Below are 18,933 nucleotides of genomic sequence, written 5' to 3'. Positions count from 1 at the left end.
AACGCATAGAGTGGAGGGGTGGGTGTGAGGGCCATACGACAGTGCTTTACTCAGAGAGTGGAGCGGTGGGATATCACGGCCTGACGATACTGCTTTACGCAGTGGGTGGCTGAGGTGGGATGTCAGGGTCTGACGATAATGCTTTACGCAGAGAGTGGCGGGAGTGGTTGCCAGGGCCATAAGACACTGCTTTATGCAGAGAGTGGCAGGAGTGGGATGTCAGGACTATACGACAGTGCTCTACACAGAGAGTGGTGGGGTTGGGATGTCAGGGCCTGACGATACTGCTTTACGCAGAGAGTGGAGGGGGTGGGATGTCAGGGCCGTAAGACACTGCTTTATGTAGAGAGTTTAGGGGTGGGTGTCAGGGCCATAAGACACTTCCTTACGCAGAGAGTGGCGAAGGTGGAATGTCAGGGTTATACGACAGTGTTTTACGTAGAGAGTGGAGGGGTGTGATGTCAGGGCCATACGACAGTGCTTTACGCAGAGAGTGGAGGGGGTGGGATGTCAGGGCTTGACTTCACTGCTTTAAGCAGAGAGTGGAGGGGTAATGTGTCAGGGCCATACGACACTTCTTTACGCAGAGAGTGGCAGAGGTGGGATGTCAGGACCTGACAATACTGCTTTATGCAGAGAATGGAGGGATTGCTGTCAGGGCCATACGACACTTCTTTACGCAGAGAGTGGTGAGGGTGGGATGTCAGGACCTGACGATACTGCTTTACGCAGAGAGTGGCGGGGGTGGGATATCAGGGCCATACGACACTTCTTTATGCAGAGAGTGGCAGGGGTGGGATGTCAGGGCCTGACAATTCTGCTTTCCGCAGATAGTGGAGGGGGTGGGATGTCAGGGCATGAGGACACTGCATTATGCAGAGAATGGAGAGGTGGGTGTCATGGCCATACGACTCTTCTTTACGAAGAGAGTGGCGGGGTGGGATGTCAGGGCCTGAAGATACTACTTTACTCAGAGAGTGGCGGGGGTGGGATGTCAGGGGTTGACGACTGTGCTTTACGCAGACTGGATGAGGTGGGATTTCAGGGCCATACGACAGTGCTTTACGTAGAAAGTGGACGGGGTGGGATGTCAGGGGTTGACGACACTGCTTTATGCACAGAGTGGAGGGGTGGGTGTCAGGGCCATACGAGAGGGCTTTACGCAGAGAGTGGCGGTATTTGGATGTCAGGGCCTGACGATACTGCTTTACGCAGATAGTAGCAGGGGTGGTATGTCAGGGCCTGACGATACTGCTTTACGCAGAGAGTGGCGGGGGTTGGATGTCAGGGCCGTAATACACCACTTTATGAAAGAGTGGCGGGGGTGGGATGTCAAGGCCTGACGATACCGCGTTATGCAGAGAGTGGAGGGGTGGGTGTCAGGGCCATACGACACTTCTTTACGCAGAGAGTGGAGGGGTGGGTGTCAGTGCCATATGACACTTCTTTAGGCAGAGAGTGGCAGGGGTGAGATGTCAGGGCCTGACGATACTGCTTTACCCAGAGAGTGGCGGAGGTGGGATGTCAGGGCTTGACGACACTGCTTTATGCAGAGAGTGGCGGAAGTGGGATGTCAGGGCTTGACGACACTGCTTTACGCAGAGAGTGGAGGGGTGGGTGTCAGGGCCATACGACAATTCTTTACGGAGAGAGTGGCGGGGTTGGGGTGTCAGAGCCTGACAGCACTGCTTAACGCAGAGAGTGGAGGGGTGGGTATCAGGGCCATACGACACATTTTTTCGCAGAGAGTGGCAGGGGTGGGTGTCAGGGCCTGACGACACCGCTTTACGCAGAGAGTGGCAGGGGTGGGATGTCAGAGCCTGACAATTCTGCTTTACGCAGATAGTGGAGGGGTTGGGATGTCAGGGCTTAACGATACTGCTTTACGCAGAGATTGGGGGTATTGAGATGTCAGGGACTGAGGACACTGCATTATGCAGAGAATGGAGGGGTGGGTGTCAGGGCCATACAACAGTGCTTTACGCAGAAAGTGGCAGGAGTTTGATGTCAGGGCCATACGACAGTGCTTTACACATAGAGTGGTGGGGGTGGGATGTGAGGGCCATATGACACTGCTTTTCACATAGTTTGGCGGGGTTGGGATGTCAGGGTCATATGACACTGCTTTACACGGAGAGTGGCGGGGGTGAGGTGTCAGGGCCAAACGACAGTGCTTTACACAGAGAGTGGTGGGGGTGGGATGTCAGGGCCATATGACACTGCTTTACACAGAGAGTGGCAGGGGTGGGATGTCAGGGCCTGACAACACAGCTTAATGCAGAGAGTGGAGGGGTGGGTGTCAGGGCCATACAACACTTCTTTACGTAGTGAAGTGGAAATCTAATAAGTAAATTGATTCTTAAAAATGTAGAGAGCTTTGAAAAAAATATATTGGTGCTTTTAGATAATATATTTCAAGGATGTAACTGCTGTGCTACAGTGCGTGCAGAATTTTAGAAAACAGTTAGTCAACAAAGTACACTGTTTAGGTTAGTTTAGAAGACAATGTACCAAAACAATATATGCTGTCTGGGTCATTAGAATTAGCTGAAAGTAACTGATAAGCTTTGAATAACAAATCTAGTTTTTCTTCTCTCGCTCTATGATGTAATCTGTTTTCTCTTAGAGAAAGGGGAAGTTTTAGAAGGGACCAAGTCCTGAACTTTTTTACAGCGCAACGTCTTATAAAAACCCTGTACTGCTTGTAACAAATTGAGTCTCTGGTTGCACTTTGCGAAGTGGCAGCAGGGCTCCCAATATTGCAATATTGAAATAAAGACCTTACTCAGGTGAGAACTCTCTCTTGTGGCTTCCTTGATAGTTATATTTCCATCACAGTAGACAGTGGCGGGAGTGGGATGTCAGGGCCTGACGATACTGCTTTACGCAGTTAGTGGTGGGGATGGGATGTCAGGGCCATACAACACTTCTTTACGTAGAGAGTGGTGGGTTGGGATGTCAGGGCTTGACGACACTGCTTTATTCAAAGAGTGGAGGGGTGGGTGTCAGGGCTATATGACACTGCTTTACACAGAGAGTGGTGGAGGTGGGATGTCAGGGCTTGATGACACTGTTTTATGCAGAGAGTGGAGGGGTGGGTGTCAGGGCCATAAGATACTGTTTACACAGAGAGTGGCGGAGGTGGGATGTCAGGGCTTGATGACACTGCTTTATGCAGAGAGTGGAGGGGTGGGTGTCAGGGCCATAAGATACTGTTTACACAGAGAGTGGCGGAGGTGGGATGTCAGGGCCTGACAACACAGCTTAACGCAGAGAGTGGAGGGGTGGATGTGAGGGCCATACGACACTTCTTTAGGCAGAGAGTGGCGGGGGTGGGATGTCAGGGCCTGACGAGACTGCATTCTGCAGAGAGTTGAGGGGAAGGTGTCTATTCTTTATGCAGAGAGTGGCAGGGGTGGGATGTCAGGGCCTGACGATACTGCTTTACGCAGAGAGTGGCGGGGGCGGGATGTCAGGGCTTGACGACACTACTTTATGCAGAGAGTGGAGGGGTGGGTGTCAGGGCCATACGACACTTCTTTACGTAGAGAGTGGCGGTGGTGGGATGTAAGGTCCTGACGATACTTCTTTACTCAGAGAGCGGTGGAGGTGGGATGTCATGGTTATACGACAGTGCTTTCCACTGAGAGTGGTGGGGGTGGGATGTCATGGCCATAAGACACTGCTTTATGCAGAGAGTTGAGGGATTGATGTCAGGGCCATACGACAGTGCTCCACTCAGGCCTCTGCTTGAATTTGTACTCCTCCTCCCTCTCTCTACCTCTCTCCCTACCTCTCACTTTTCCCCTCCCTACCTCTCTCCCTACCTCTACCTCTCCCTCTCTGTGGGGCCAGCAGGGGGTGCTCACCCTGCGGTCTGTGTGGGTCCTATTGCCCCAGTATAGTGACGGGGGACACGATGTGGCCCACCAGCGACGAGCAGGTTACCAGATCTAGACAAAGGGGGCAACGCTTAGTCGTATGAGCTTAGTCACACATCGCAGCGATTAAAAAAATAAAACAAACATATTATGTCTGTTACTAACGACTTATTTTTCCTACATTGAAAGTCTCTTTCCCGGGTGATTTTCTAGCGCAACTGGGGCTCTTCATTTCTCCTCGGTGTCTCATCGCGGGCGGATTTGAAACAGACCACAGAACCTGCCGCTGCAATGCTCTCATCCTGCATCACCAATCTTCCACAGGAGGGACGGAGCTGGATTTCTGTCTGGAAAATAAACTCCAGAGTGAGAGAGAGAGAGCAGAGAGGGGTAGGCAGAGGTAGAGAGAGGTAGACCGGTAGAGAGGCAGAGAGAGGGAAAGAGGTGGAGGGCGAGGGAGAGGGAGAGTGGTGGAGAGAGAGGGGGTTAGGGAGAGAGGGAGAGGTAGAGAGAGGGAGTGGTAAAGATAGGAAGAGAGAGGGAGGAGGAGTACAAATTCAAGAAGGGGAAAATCCACAACACAACACATGCGTCGGCATGCGTCGGCTACAAAAGGAAGAAGTAAAATGTTTCTTCCGGGCTGAAAAGAGAAGGAAGGAAAATACACCATTGCGGCACTACGACACGAAGACGCCGAGCCAGTTGAGCACAGCAAACCCAACCTGTTCTCAAAAGTTTCTTGCGCTTCAGGCGAAATAAAAGCTGCTGAGCTAAATCAGGAAAGCGGTAACTATTAGGACTGCTCACTGTTCCTCAGGCTGGGACAGGAGATCACACACTGTATTATTATTATTGAGAGACAGGCTCACTGTCTGTTCCTCAGGCTGGGACAGGAAATCACACACTGTATTATTATTATTGAGAGACAGGCTCACTGTCTGTTCCTCAGGCTGGGACAGTGGATCACACACTATATTATTATTACTGAGAGACAGGCTCACTTTCTGTTTCCCAGACTGGAACAGGAGATCATACACTGTATTATTATTATTGAGAGACAGGCTCACTGTGTCTTCGTTTGAGGTGGGACAGTAGATCACACACTGTATTATTATTACTGAGAGAGAGGCTCACTGTCTGTTCCTCAGGCTGGGACAGGAGATCACACACTGTATTATTATTATTGAGAGACAGGCTCACTGTCTGTTCCTCAGGTTGGGACAGTAGATCACACTGTATTATTATTATTATTGAGAGTCTGGCTCACTGTTCCCGAGGTTGGGACAGGAGATCCCACACTGTATTATTATTATTTAGAGATAGACTCAGTCTTTTCCTCAGTCTGGGACAGGAGGTCGCACACTGTATTATAATTGTTGAGAGGCAGACTCACTGTCTGTTTCTCAGTCTGGGACAGGTGGTCACACACTATATTATTATTGAGAGACAGGCTCACTGTCTGTACATCAGGCTGGGACAGTAGATCTCACTGTATTATTATTATTAATATTATTGAGAGTCTGGCTCACTGTTCCCCAGGCTGGGACAGGAGATCCCACACTGTATTATTATTATTTCACGACAGGCTCACTGTTTGTTTCTCAGGCTGGGACAGGAGATCCCACACTGAATTATTATTATTGAGAGACAGGCTTACTCTCTGTTCCTCAAGCTGAGAGAGGACATCACATACTGCATTATTATTGATTGACAGGCTAACTGTTCCTCAGGCTGGGACAGGAGATCACACACTGAATTATTATTATAGAGAGACAGGCTCACTGTATGTTCCCCAGGCTGGGTCAGGAGCTCACACAGTATTATTATTATTGAGAGACAGTCTCACTGTCTGTTCCTCAGGCTGGGACAGTAGATCACACTGTATTATTATTATTATTGAGAGTCTGGCTCACTGTTCCCCAGGCTGGGACAGGAGAACACACACTGTATTATTATTATCGAGAGACAGGCTCACTGTCTGTTCCTCAGGCTGGGACAGTACATCACACTGTATTATTATTATTGAGAGTCTGGCTCACTGTTCCCCAGGCTGGGACAGGAGATCCCACACTATATTATTATTATTTCGAGACAAGCTCACTGTTTGTTCCTCAGGCTGGGACAGGAGATCCCACACTGAATTATTATTATTGAGAGACAGGCTTACTCTCTATTCCTCAGGCTGGGACAGAGGATCACACACTGTATTATTATTATTTAGAGACAGGCTCACTGTCTGTTCCTCAGAGTTGGACAGGAGATCCCACACTGAATTATTATTATAGAGAGACAGGCTCACTGTATTTTCCCCAGGCTGGGTCAGGAGCTCACACTGTATTATTATTATTGAGAGACAGGCTCACTGTCTGTTCCCCAGGCTGGGAGAGGAGATAACACTGTATTATTATTGAGAGACAAACTCACTGTCTGTTCCTCAGGCTGGGACAGTAGATCACACTGTATTATTATTATTATTGAGAGTCTGGCTCAATGTTCCCCAGGATGGGACAGGAGATCCCACACTGTATTATTATTATTGAGAACCAGACTCACTTTCTTTTCCTCAGTCTGGGACAGGTGGTCACACACTGTATTATTATTGAGACAGCCTCACTGTCTGTTCCTCAGGTTGGGACAGTAGATCACACTGTATTATTATTATTATTAATATTATTGAGAGTCTGGCACACTCTTCCCCAGGCTGGGACAGGAGATACCACACTGTATTATTATTGAGAGACAAGCTCACTGTCTGTTCCTTAGGCTGAAACAGGAGATCACACACTGCATTATTATTATTTAGAGACAGGCTCACTGTTCCTCAGGCTGGGACAGGAGATCAGACTGTATTATTAATATTGAGAGACAAGCTCACTGCTCCTCTGACTGGGGCAGGAAATGACACACTGTATTATTAGTATTGAGAGATAGGCTCAGTGTTCCCCAGGCTGGGACAGGAGATCACACACTGTATTATTATTATTGAGATACAGACTCACTGTCTGTTCCTCTTGCTGGGACAGGCCATTCCACACTGGATTATTATTATTGAGAGAAAGGTTCACTGTCTGTTCCCCAGGCTGGGACAGGAGGTCACACACTGTATTATTATTACTGAGAGACAAGCTTACTGTCTTTTCCTCAGGCTGGGACAGAAAGTCTCACTTATTATTATTATTGAGAGACAGGCTCACTGTCTGTTCCTCAGGCTGGGACAGGAGAACACACACTGTATTATTATTATCGAGAGACCTGCTCTTTCCTGACTGTTCCTTAGGCTGTTACAGGAGATTATAATCTGCTTTATTATTATTGAGAGACTTGCTCACTCCTGTCTGTTCCTCAGATTGAAACAGGAGGTCACACACTGTATTATTATTATTGAGAGACAGGCTCACTGTCTGTTCCTCAGGCTGGGACAGGAGAACACACACTGTATTATTATTATCGAGAGACCTGCTCTTTCCTGACTGTTCCTTAGGCTGTTACAGGAGATTATAATCTGCTTTATTAGTATTGAGAGACTGGCTCACTCCTGTCTGTTCTTCAGGCTGGGACAGGAGATCACACAGTTTATTCATATTATTGTTGAGAGACATGCTCACTGTCTGTTCCTCTAGCTGGGGTAGGAAATGACACACCGTATTATTATTACTGAGATATAAGCTCACTGTCTGTTCCTCTGGCTGGGACTGGAGATCACACACTGTTCTATTATTATTGAGAGACATGCTCACTATTTGTTCTTCAGACTGGGACAGGACATTCCACACTAGGTTATTATTATTGAGAGACAGGTTCATTGTCTGTTCCTCAGGCTAAGATAGGAGATCACACACTGTATTATTATTATTGAGAGACAGGCTCGCTGTCTGCTCCTCAGGCTGGGACAGGAGATCACACACTGTTATAGTGTGCTCTCACAAGGCACCAGTTCTGTAGGGGTTTGGGCATTTACTGGGACAATTATTTTTGTGGCAGTAAATCACAAAATTGATTCTTTTAATGGTCTTAGAATCCAACCATGCGATATAACTCAAAGTACCTCAACAGGTACTAATACACGAGGATACATTTATTAATATATAGAATATGCATGTAAACCTAACAGATCTCATCGTAAGAGTTATCAGAATACAAAAGATATAAATTAATTCAGTTACAAAGAGTTACACATATCAAGAGGACATAAGTTCGGTATATCATTCATTTAGACCTGTTGTAACAGAAGAAATAAGGTTCTTGATCCCGAGATGAAGTAAAATAGATGAGTTTATTGCATGCAAGGAACAATAAAGCCAAAGTCTTGTTTCCCGCAAGAAACAACAAAACCGAAGTATTGTTCCCCGTACTGTTACAAACTTTTGGGTTATATATTGTTTTCTTCTCCGTTTCTGACGTCACTAGGTCTGATGGTAAAGAGGGGGGTTCATGGTATTTGGCCAGTTTACGATGTTCTGGGCAAATGGTCAGTTTAACATTACACCCAGGGGGGTTCCTAGCTTGCATCTGCAATCCTTATCAGTTAACCCCCTTTCCTGCCATAAACCCCAGTTTGTGACTTAGAAGTCTAAACCCCCTACAGAAAAGATTAAATTCAAACCCCCGTCTTCACATCTTTCTTCAGACCGTTTCGTAATTGAACTTGTTTAAAACTTCTACATTACATACTCAAAACAAGTACATAACCCTTAGGAATTAAATTGATTCTCGTGATTCTTATCTTTCACCGTTTCCGTAGTGTAGCGGCTATCATGTTCGCCTAACCCGCGAAAGGTCCCCGGTTCGAGACCGGGTGGAAACAGCCTCGTTCTGCACGCTCCTGTACATCACAGAGGTATTGAGCGACTGGTCATTTGTTCCCAATGTATTTCCGGTGCCTTCGTGCACTCTTGTACCAAACGCACGTTCCTTCTGTACGCGGAGCCGATCATTTGCAATTGGGCTGTGCCGACAGACCAGGACGAGCTCTGTCGGCTCAAAAGCAGCGCAGGATCTGCAAGAACAACAGAAAGATTAGCATCCAGCGGGGGCCTCTTAGTGAGCCCAAGATCTCATCAAGAATCGGCTCCAGCAACAGGGCTGGGCGCATTGTTCCATTCTCCCACCACTCTCGGTGTAAACAAGTCCCTCCTGGTCTCTGCTTGAAATGCACTTTCCTGCTCTTGCTTTGGTGTAACTGGCTTCCCCTGCATGGGCGAATGTGAAGAAGATCCTTAGTAAGTCATTGAAGAAGAGCTCGGAGTGGCCTCTGTCGTTCATCAACGATTCGAACCGGGATTGTTGCGGCCGCAACGCAAAGTACTGACCACTATACGATCACGGCGAGTTACCGATACACACGTGGCAGGGCGGAAAAGGTTGTGCTCTCTTCGCGTGACATAATTCGGAAAAGTCCTGACGTTGTATTTCAACTGAGCCCCAGTATACATCGACCCTTCGACACTCTGAGTGACAACTCTCTTGCGTTTTCTCATATTTATGTAGTTTGCTTGCATGATGCCGGGAACAGCGTGGTTGTTCGCTGCAATATGGTCTAGCGGTTAGGATTCCTGATTTTCACTCAGGCGGCCCGGGTTCGACTCCCGGTATGAGAACGTGTCGGTTTTGCCTCCTGCTTTCCAAAAGATCAGCACCGTGTACGAAGGAGCCGAATTAAATCTACTCAAACGTGCGAGAAGAGGGGGCGCTTGTTTCCAACCGAAACTTCTCGCGTGTGAGACGAGCTGATCATCGCTGTGGGAGGGTTACTCTGGTAGACAGGGCTGACCTTCGGCAATAGGATTTATACTCTCCAAGATGATATTTGCACTTTCTGGAGAGGCGATTTTCTCCACTGCAGTAGCCCGATTTCGTCGATTGCGTGGAGAGGGCTGTAGAATGTGGCGCCGCCTTTCCTGCTCCGTCCATGACAGGCGTGCTGGTCTCTGGAGAGAGAGCACGGTCCATCAGCGCACTCCAATAAAGGCACTGGAAGCAGCTGAATCGCATTGGCGAAGCTCAGCGCTGGGCCGCTGGGCACGTCTTACCACCATTTCCGTAGTGTAGTAGTTATCACGTTCGCCTCACACGCGAAAAGTCCCCGGTTCGAAACCGGGCGGAAACAGACTCTTTTGTCGCCACGCACAAAAGGGGATTGGGGATTCGCCTAGCGCTGTGATCGAACAGACCCACTCACCTCTTAGTGTGGCGGTATCTGCACAGTGCATGTCGCAGCGCATCCTGCTTTCACTTCAATGCGCGTCCTGATGTACCCCGGTCTCCCGCGTGACAGGTGGGGACAGGTGACAGATCCTATACTAACGAGGAAGACATCGCTCTCTCCGACCCCCGGCATCGTGTCCCGACCCACCGTGCTGGAAGCCAACGCGTGCTCTGATTCCTTTACGGAGCAGAAATGACAACCGAGGAGCCCAGAGATCATTTCAGCATTTCGCGTCTGAACGGAAAACACAAACGACCAACTCGGAATGACTTGCCTTTGACGCTTATCAAAGCGTTCTTTGTGCATCAAACAGACCCACTCACCTCTTATTGTGGCGGGATCTGCACAGTGCATGTCGCAGCGCTTCCTGCTTTCACTTCAATGTGCTTCCTGATGTCGAGTCGTGTACCGGGGTAAAGTTAGCTCGAAGTTCGAAAACGATTTTGGCACGCCTGTAGCGCTTTCACGAAACCTCTTAGAGTTGCGAGAATGCTTGTTTTGTGTATAAAATACATTGTGGATGCTTTCTCAGCCTTTACTTTTTCGATTTTATGACATTTTTTTGACCATGCACGAATATTCTTTTGTCCATATCTTCGCAATGGAAGCACAGAACGCCGTCAAACCAAATGCATTTTAAAGACCACGACTTGTGGATATTTCCACAGCCTTTACATCAAACTATCAGTGAGCTAATTATCTTTTTTTAAACCTCCGGTTTTTCATCGATGCGTAATTACGCACGAACTGGAACCCGGGGGACCGCTGTGTGCACACGTTCACAACGCGAGAAATACTGTTCAATACGGCTTCATGCGAAAAACCCGTATATGACCATAGGAAGCAGAACAGCGCAGTCTCCCATTACCCAGACTGTAAGCACGGGAATAAAGCTTTGTTTGATTTCTGAAACCCTTCCTTTATGCCCTGTTTTCATTCAGGTAAGGGTCAACTATATTCACAATCCTACTGACAGCAGGAAGATTAAAATATTCTTTTCCCAGCAGCTTATTAAAAACAGCTCCCATGATGTTCAAACCGATTTTTTACACAGAACACTGACACAGCTTTACATTCTGAATCTCTTTTTCTCATGCTTTTATTTAATATGGCACAATGCACTGGGATAGGGGTATTCTGTTCACAAACCAATAGCATTTAAACCACAGCACCCACAATGCAGCAAGTGTTTTGCACACTAAGCAGGTCCTCTGACTTTTCCCAGCTTTGTTTTGGGTTGTGGAACCTTTCTTTATATTTTTTAGGATTTTCTGAAGATAACACTACAGGTAATACACTGGGATAGGTGGGTCATCTTCATGGCTCAATAGCATTTCAAATACAGCACCCACACTGATGAAACCAAGTGTTTTACACACCAGACAGGCCCCGGAACCTCGTACAACCTTACTGTGGCTGTGGCTCCTTTCTTTATTTTGTAATGAGTTTCTGAAGATAACACTACAGGTAATACACTGGGACAGGTGTGTCATCTTCATGGCTCAATAGCATTTCAAATACAACACCCACACTGCTGAAACCAAGTGTTTTACACACCAAACAGGCCCCAGAACCTCATACAACCTTGCTGTGGTTGTGGCCCCTTTCTTTATTTTTTTATGATTTTCTGAAGATAACACTACAGGTAACACAGTGCGATAGGTGGGTCGTCTTCATGGCTCAATAGCATTTCAAATACAACAACCACACTGCTGAAACCAACTGTTTTACACACCACACAGGTCCCATAACCTTATACAACCTTTCTGTGGTTGTGGCTCCTTTATTTATTTTTTTAATAAGAATTTTAGTTTTTCAATATGGCACCATCAGACAGGTGGTACATGGGGATTGGGGGGTGCTATTCATGAGTCAATAGCTCTTCAAGCACAACAGCCACAGTGCTGCAACCAGGTGTTTTACACCAGACATTTCCCCTAACCTTATACAACCTTGCTTTGAGTTGTGGAACATTTCTTTATTTTTTAATGTTTTTTTTGACTGTAATCGAGTGTTGTGCTCACTAGGCAGGCCTCCTGACCTTTCACAGTCATGCTTTGTTGTGTGCAACTTTAATTATCTTTTTAGGATTTTTTGAACATGGCAACTTCCACCGAGACGGGTGGGGGGTGTGGGGGTGCTCTTCAATAGCTTTTTCATCTATACACACAAACGGATGTAACCAAGACACTCAGAACCTGTCACGCAGGGGCTGACTGCTGAGGATAGGGATCCAATGCGGTGCCCTTGGTAGGGTTGGCGCCAGACGCAGGCGTAGTCGGAGTAAACAGGCAGGGGCCCGAGTCCGGGAAGGCGTAGAAGTTGCGTCGGTAGGCAGAGGCGTAAATGAAGAGACAGGCTGGGGTCAGGATCCGAGAAAGCGTAAAACAGGCGAAGGTACAAAATCGAGTGGCTAAAGCAGTTGTCGGAAAAGCGGGGTCGAGGTCCAGGGGAGAAGTCATAGTAAGGCAAAGGCGTAGTTAGTAGGTAAGCTCCGGGAGAGAATCTCAATCGTGAGCATTGACCGGGGGACAGATGAGGGTTTAAGTAGAGGACTGATTGACATGTGCACGTTTGGTATGAGGAGAGCTCGAGGGAATGCGGGAGCGCTTGCCTGCGTGAGGGAGATTCATGACAGAACCAACAGAATCAACCTGAACTCATAGAAAAACAAGAATGCCCCCGAGACACCTGAATCCCCCTCCTGGACCACTCTGGTATCAACACCCCCAAACCCATCCATACCAGCTAACAAGATTCAGAATCGGTGCAACCCTCCAACCTGGACCAAGAGCAGGATGGGACAAGAACCTGCACCACACTACGTACACAGGTTTGTATTTTTGGCTGAAGATGAAAATGTCTAACATAGATTGTTTTGGTTCTAGCAAACAATAAAAATAGTTGTTAAAATCCAAACACACATAATGAGATCACTCTCTGTCAGTATGTGTAACATTCTGGGTCTGGGCTCCTCTGTATTTGGGCTAAAGAGAGTTCAACAACATTTATTAAATGCACTGACATCATAATCTGACAAGATCCATTGTTTAGGGGAGACTTGACCACCCACTGTCCCCCTGGTATCGTGAAACTCATTGTCCTTTAGCTTTCCAAAACCAGAATCACTTGGGACTCCGGGGAGATCGGTGTATGCAAAATATGAATTCCTTATGCAAGAAATTGTATATGGTCAATATAGCGATCATATCTTATCAGCAGATGGTAATCTCCAAGGAACAAGCAATAGGTTTATTCCACGCTGAAAAATGATCAAATGATTGATGAACCCAAGTGATTTGAAAGAAATGTTAAACAACTCAAAGCGAGGTTGTATAAGGTTAGGGGAGCTGTCTGGTGTGTAAAACACCTGGTTGCAGCACTGTGGCTGTTGTGCTTGAAGAGCTATTGACTCGTGAAGAGCACGATGTACTATCCCCATGTACCGCCTGTCTAATGGTGCCATATTGAAAAACTCATAAAAAAATAAAGAAAGGGGCCACAACCACAGCAAGGTTGTATGAGGTTTGGGGGCCTGTCTGGTGTGTAAAACACTTGGTTTCAGCAGTGTGGCTGTTGTATTTAAAATGCTATTGAGCCATGAAGATGACCCACCTGTCCCAGTGTATTACCTGTAGTGTAATCTTCAGAAAATCATTACAAAATAAAGAAAGGGGCCACAGCCACAGCAAGGTTGTACGAGGTCCGGGGGCCTGTCTGGTGTGTAAAACACTTGGTTTCAGCAGAGTGGGTGCTGTATTTGAAATACTATTGAGCCATGAAGACGACCCACCCGTCCCAGTGTATTACCTGTAGTGTAATCTTCAGAAAATCATAAAAAATTAAAGAAAGGGGCCACAGCCACAGCAAGGTTGTACGAGGTCCGGGGGCCTGTCTGGTGTGTAAAACACTTGGTTTCAGCAGAGTGGGTGCTGTATTTGAAATGCTATTGAGCCATGAAGACGACCCACCCGTCCCAGTGTATTACCTGTAGTGTAATCTTCAGAAAATCATAAAAAATTAAAGAAAGGGGCCACAACCACAGCAAGGTTGTATGAGGTTCTGGGGCCTGTTTGGTGTGTAAAACACTTGGTTTCAGCAGTGTGGGTGTTGTATTTGAAATGCTATTGAGCCATGAAGATGACCCACCTGTCCCAGTGTATTACCTGTAGTGTTATCTTCAGAAACTCATTACAAAATAAAGAAAGGAGCCACAGCCACAGTAAGGTTGTACGAGGTTCCGGGGCCTGTCTGGTGTGTAAAACACTTGGTTTCAGCAGAGTGGGTGCTGTATTTGAAATGCTATTGAGCCATGAAGACGACCCACCCGTCCCAGTGTATTACCTGTAGTGTAATCTTCAGAAAATCATAAAAAATTAAAGAAAGGGGCCACAGCCACAGTAAGGTTGTATGAGGTTTGGGGGCCTGTCTGGTGTGTAAAACACTTGGTTTCAGCAGAGTGGGTGCTGTATTTGAAATGCTATTGAGCCATGAAGACGACCCACCCGTCCCAGTGTATTACCTGTAGTGTTATCTTCAGAAACTCATTACAAAATAAAGAAAGGGGCCACAGCCACATTAAGGTTGTATGAGGTTCGGGGGCCTGTCTGGTGTGTAAAACACTTGGTTTCAGCAGTTTGGGTGCTGTATTTGCAATGCTATTGAGCCATGAAGACAACCCACCCATCCCACCTGTAGTGTTATCTTCAGAAAATCATAAAAAAATAAAGGTTCCATAACCCAAAACAAAGCTGGGAATAGTCAGATGACCTGCTTAGTGTGCAAAACACTTACCTGCAGCATTGTGGGTGCTGTGGTTTAAATTCTATTGGTTTGTGAACCAGTGCATTGTGCCACATTAAATAAAAGCAAGAGAAAAAGAGATTCAGAACACAAAGCTGTGTCAGTGTTCTGTGTAAAAAATCGGTTTGAACATCATGGGAGCTGTTTTTAATAAGCTGCTGAGTAAAGAATATTTTAATCTTCCTGCTGTCAGTAGTATTTTCAATATAGTTGACCCTTACCTGAATGAAAACAGGACGTAAAGGAAGGGTTTCAGAAATCAAACAAAGCTTTATTCCCGTGCTTACAGTCTGGGTAATTGGAGACCGCGCTGTTCTGCTTCCTATGGTCATATACGGGTTTTTCGCATGAAGCCGTATTGAACAGTATTTCTCGCTTTGTGAACGTGTGCACACAGCGGTCCCCCGGGTTCCAGTTCGTGCGTAATTACGCATCGATGAAAAACCGGAGGTTTAAAAAAAGATAATTAGCTCACCAATAGATTGATGTAAAGGCTGTGGAAATATCCACAAGTCGTGGTCTTTAAAATGCTTTTGGTTTGAAGGCGTTCTGTGCTTCCATTGCGAAGATATGGACAAAAGCATATTCGTGCTTGGTCAAAAAAATGTCATAAAAACGAAAAAGTAAAGGCTGAGAAAGCATCCACAATGTATTTTATACACAAAGCAAGTGTTTTTGTAACTCTAAGAGATTTCGTGAAAGCGCTACAGGCGTGCCAAAATCGTTTTCGAACTTCAAGCTAACTTTACCCCGGTGCAGTACCAGCAACAGCGTGGTTAGAGTGTCACAATACACTCTATGAAAGTATTGAGGCCTCAGATCGTTTTGTTCTGTTGAAGCTGCCTACAGGCTCTGAACTGTTGACATTGGCTGTGATCTTCTTTTCTCAGGTTTCATGAAATTCTTCACATATTTGAAATATTTCATTCGGGTTCGCCTAATACACGGTGCAACCCGTACCTGCAGCAGAATGCTGTGGCACATGAAGCCGTTTTGTTTATCGGTTGTAAGGATTGAGGAGCGTACTACAAATCGAGCAAGCGAAAAGAAAATTAAACAGGAGTCACTTTTTGGAGTCAGGAGTCACTGAGTTATGTAGTTTTGAGACTAAATATCTGACTTTCAGTTTGAAGCGGTACAATGGATTCCAGGTCACATTCGTTCTTGATTCAGGATATATATGGGTGTGCTAATGGTTAAAACTATGTTTACATGAGGTACAAGCGGTAACATTTTCATTGCGAGAAGAAAGTCAGTCCATGCGCATTTCTCAGCGTGCAGATTGTCAGGAACACTAAACCCACAGTGCCAGCAAACCTTTCGATAGTCTGTAGGTACTGCCATTGCAAATGTAACAGGTTATTCATACACACATATGATATCGTTGCTATCTCGAAATTAGGTGATAATTTGGTATTTCTTAATTAGGAGAATTCAAGATTTTTTTCCTTGGTGGCAACAATGCGCTTCCGCAATAAATCATAGACTGCTTTTAAAATAGCTGCACCAGGCACATGGACACAGTTGGCTTACAGTTGGGTTTTTTACGTTTCGTATTTAGCGATTTGTGTATCAATCTTTTAACAATTCATTAAAATACTAACAATATGTAAAATAAAAACAACAGCACCGTTAAATGCTGGGGAGACGGGTAGTTTTTTTAACAATCAGATTCCAATCTCTAATGCTGTGTGTGAGAGCTTACGTAACTTTCCTTTTCTCACATTTTCTGACAACTATTCCAAAGGGGCACCCTGTCAACTCCTAACACTTTTACAAAATCTGCCTGCGTTTCATTTTTGTCGTTTTATTTTTTTTTAAGTTCAATATTGATCGTAACTAAAGAAAATAATGATCACGAACAAAAAAAAGGGCTGAAGATGCGAGTCGCTCTTGAATCGGAGCTGGGTGACACGGGCTTCTGTTCTGATATGGTTGTACGAGAAGCAGGAGGAATCGCTTCACTCGTATGGAGGATGAACTGAATCAGCAGCGAGACATGTCAATCAGGCAGGAGTTGAACCTACAATCTCCTGATGAAAAAGCGTTATCCATTAAGCTACTGGCCCTGGTCTTATGACTTAACTTCACCATAGAGAACTCAGCGTCACTACTAGTAATACATCACCTCCAGTCCAAAATTTCTAAGCAAAAAAATATAATATATATATATAATTATACGTATATATAATATCTTTAAAAAAGACAAAGGATTTGTGTGTCGCGCTAAAATTCCGCTTAATTTTGAATGCAAATAAAAACCATTTTATTCCAAGAAATCATATTTTTTTCTCATCCTTCATACTATACATGTCTCTTGTAGTCGTAAAGCATTTTGATTTAAAGCGGAGCCTGATACACGATACCGTCTGGTTTCAGCCTCGCAAACACGTCCGGACCTCCGCTGAACGATCACCAATCAATAACATTCGAACTCTGATCCTGCGCTCCCGTTCATTTGTGAGAGGAGAAGACACTGAAATAGTCGTGTGAAAGTGGATTGTGCACCTGCGCCACATACAAACGCTCATACTAATCCACCACACGCTGGAAGCTCTGGAAGGCAACGTAAATATTGCTCTGCCAGTTGGATGATTAGGTATACACGCTATATTTTAATTTAAATATAAATTGAACCTATCAAAAAATCGATTTTAGATTCTAAATCGATTAATGTTAAAACTAATAAAGCTAATGTTTTTTTTTTTCAGGACTATATCTACTTTATTTAAAAGAAGTCTATCGCGATTGTAAAAATTAGATAAGGTGTACCAGCACAGGGAATGAGAATGAGCTCATTCCAGCCCCCAGCAGAATCCGTTCTGGTTTGGTCAGTGTCAGTGTTTGGATCGCAATGTGAAAAAAAATCGCTCTCATCGTGTGACTTCAACTAGAGGAAGGGAAGATATCATGTTTAAAAAAATCAGGACTTAAGATAATGGGAACAGAATCTGGGGTCTCACACTAGTCAAATTATAAAATAATAATAATTAAAATATCAGGTTGTTTTATGCAGCAATTTGTGCATAGTACGTTTATTTTTCTTACAATAAAACAACAGCCTACTGTAGGTCATGCATTGACATATGCATGAACATGCGAAATGTCTCACTCCTGATTCAGCTCATGCTCTGTAGGAGTGAAGAGATTCCTCCTGTTTCTTGTACAGCCATATCAGAACAGAAACCTGTGTCACCCAGCTCTGATTCAAAAGTGCATCTTCAGCTTTTTTTCTGTTATTTTCTTTAGTTATGATCAATATTGAACATTTTCAAAGAAAAAGAAAAATAATCAAACACACAGGCAGGGTTTCGAAAAGTATTAGGAGTTGACAGGGTGCCCCTTCGGAATAGTCATCAGAAAATGTGAGAAAATGAAAGTTACGCAAACTCTCACACACAGCATTAGAGATTGAAATCTGATTATAAGAAAGTTACCTGTCTCCCTGTCGGTAATCAAACCCCAGTTTCCCGTGTGATAGGCAGGGATACACACCACTTTACTAACTAGGAGCGCTTGCTAGCTAGGCATTTACTCTTAAGGCTGCTACTGTTTCGGATTTCGACTTTTATTTTCATTCCTTCCAGAGGAGCGCATGAAAACGAGTTTCCAGCTGCGCCATCCACACTCCTGCTCCGCTATTGTCACAGCTCCTCCTTGTGCACGACCAACACCCATGGAGTCGGTTGTTTCATCTTTACTAATTAGGTTTTCAAAGGCTGGAAGTAGGGCACAAGACACGCGAACCCTATAAGCATCCTTATCTGCTTCCAGCTGCGAAATGTCATTTGTGGATGCTGAATAATTTATTTCCAAGGCAGCAGTTTCAAGCAACTTAGCATTTTAAAAGTAGAGAAGTGCGTTTCCATGTTTATGCAGGCACACGATGACGTAAGGAGATTCCCGTACTCGGCAGGACTTGAACCTACACAGGGAGACCCTGATGGACTTCAAGTCTATCGCCTTAACCACAAAAATACAGCAGAACTCTTCAAACCAGATAAAACTGGCGACTTAAGTGTTCCCATCTGTTTCCACTACAGG

At 45.4% G+C, this 18,933-nt stretch overlaps 1 non-coding gene and 1 pseudogene across 1 annotated transcript; both read left to right on the top strand.

Moving 5' to 3' along the window:
* LOC102695046 (zinc finger protein 721-like) overlaps positions 1-18,933 on the top strand; it is a 1,154,024-nt pseudogene that overhangs the window by 1,022,163 nt on the left and 112,928 nt on the right.
* Positions 8,613-8,685, top strand: trnav-aac (transfer RNA valine (anticodon AAC)). Its single transcript has one exon. It is a non-coding gene; the product is annotated as a tRNA-Val (tRNA).

This window comes from Lepisosteus oculatus, chromosome 14 (assembly GCF_040954835.1).
Source record: "Lepisosteus oculatus isolate fLepOcu1 chromosome 14, fLepOcu1.hap2, whole genome shotgun sequence".
In the NCBI taxonomy this organism is placed as follows: Eukaryota; Metazoa; Chordata; class Actinopteri; order Semionotiformes; family Lepisosteidae; genus Lepisosteus; species Lepisosteus oculatus.
Note: the sequence above shows the minus strand (reverse complement) of the source record. Positions and strands in the feature narration are given on the sequence as shown.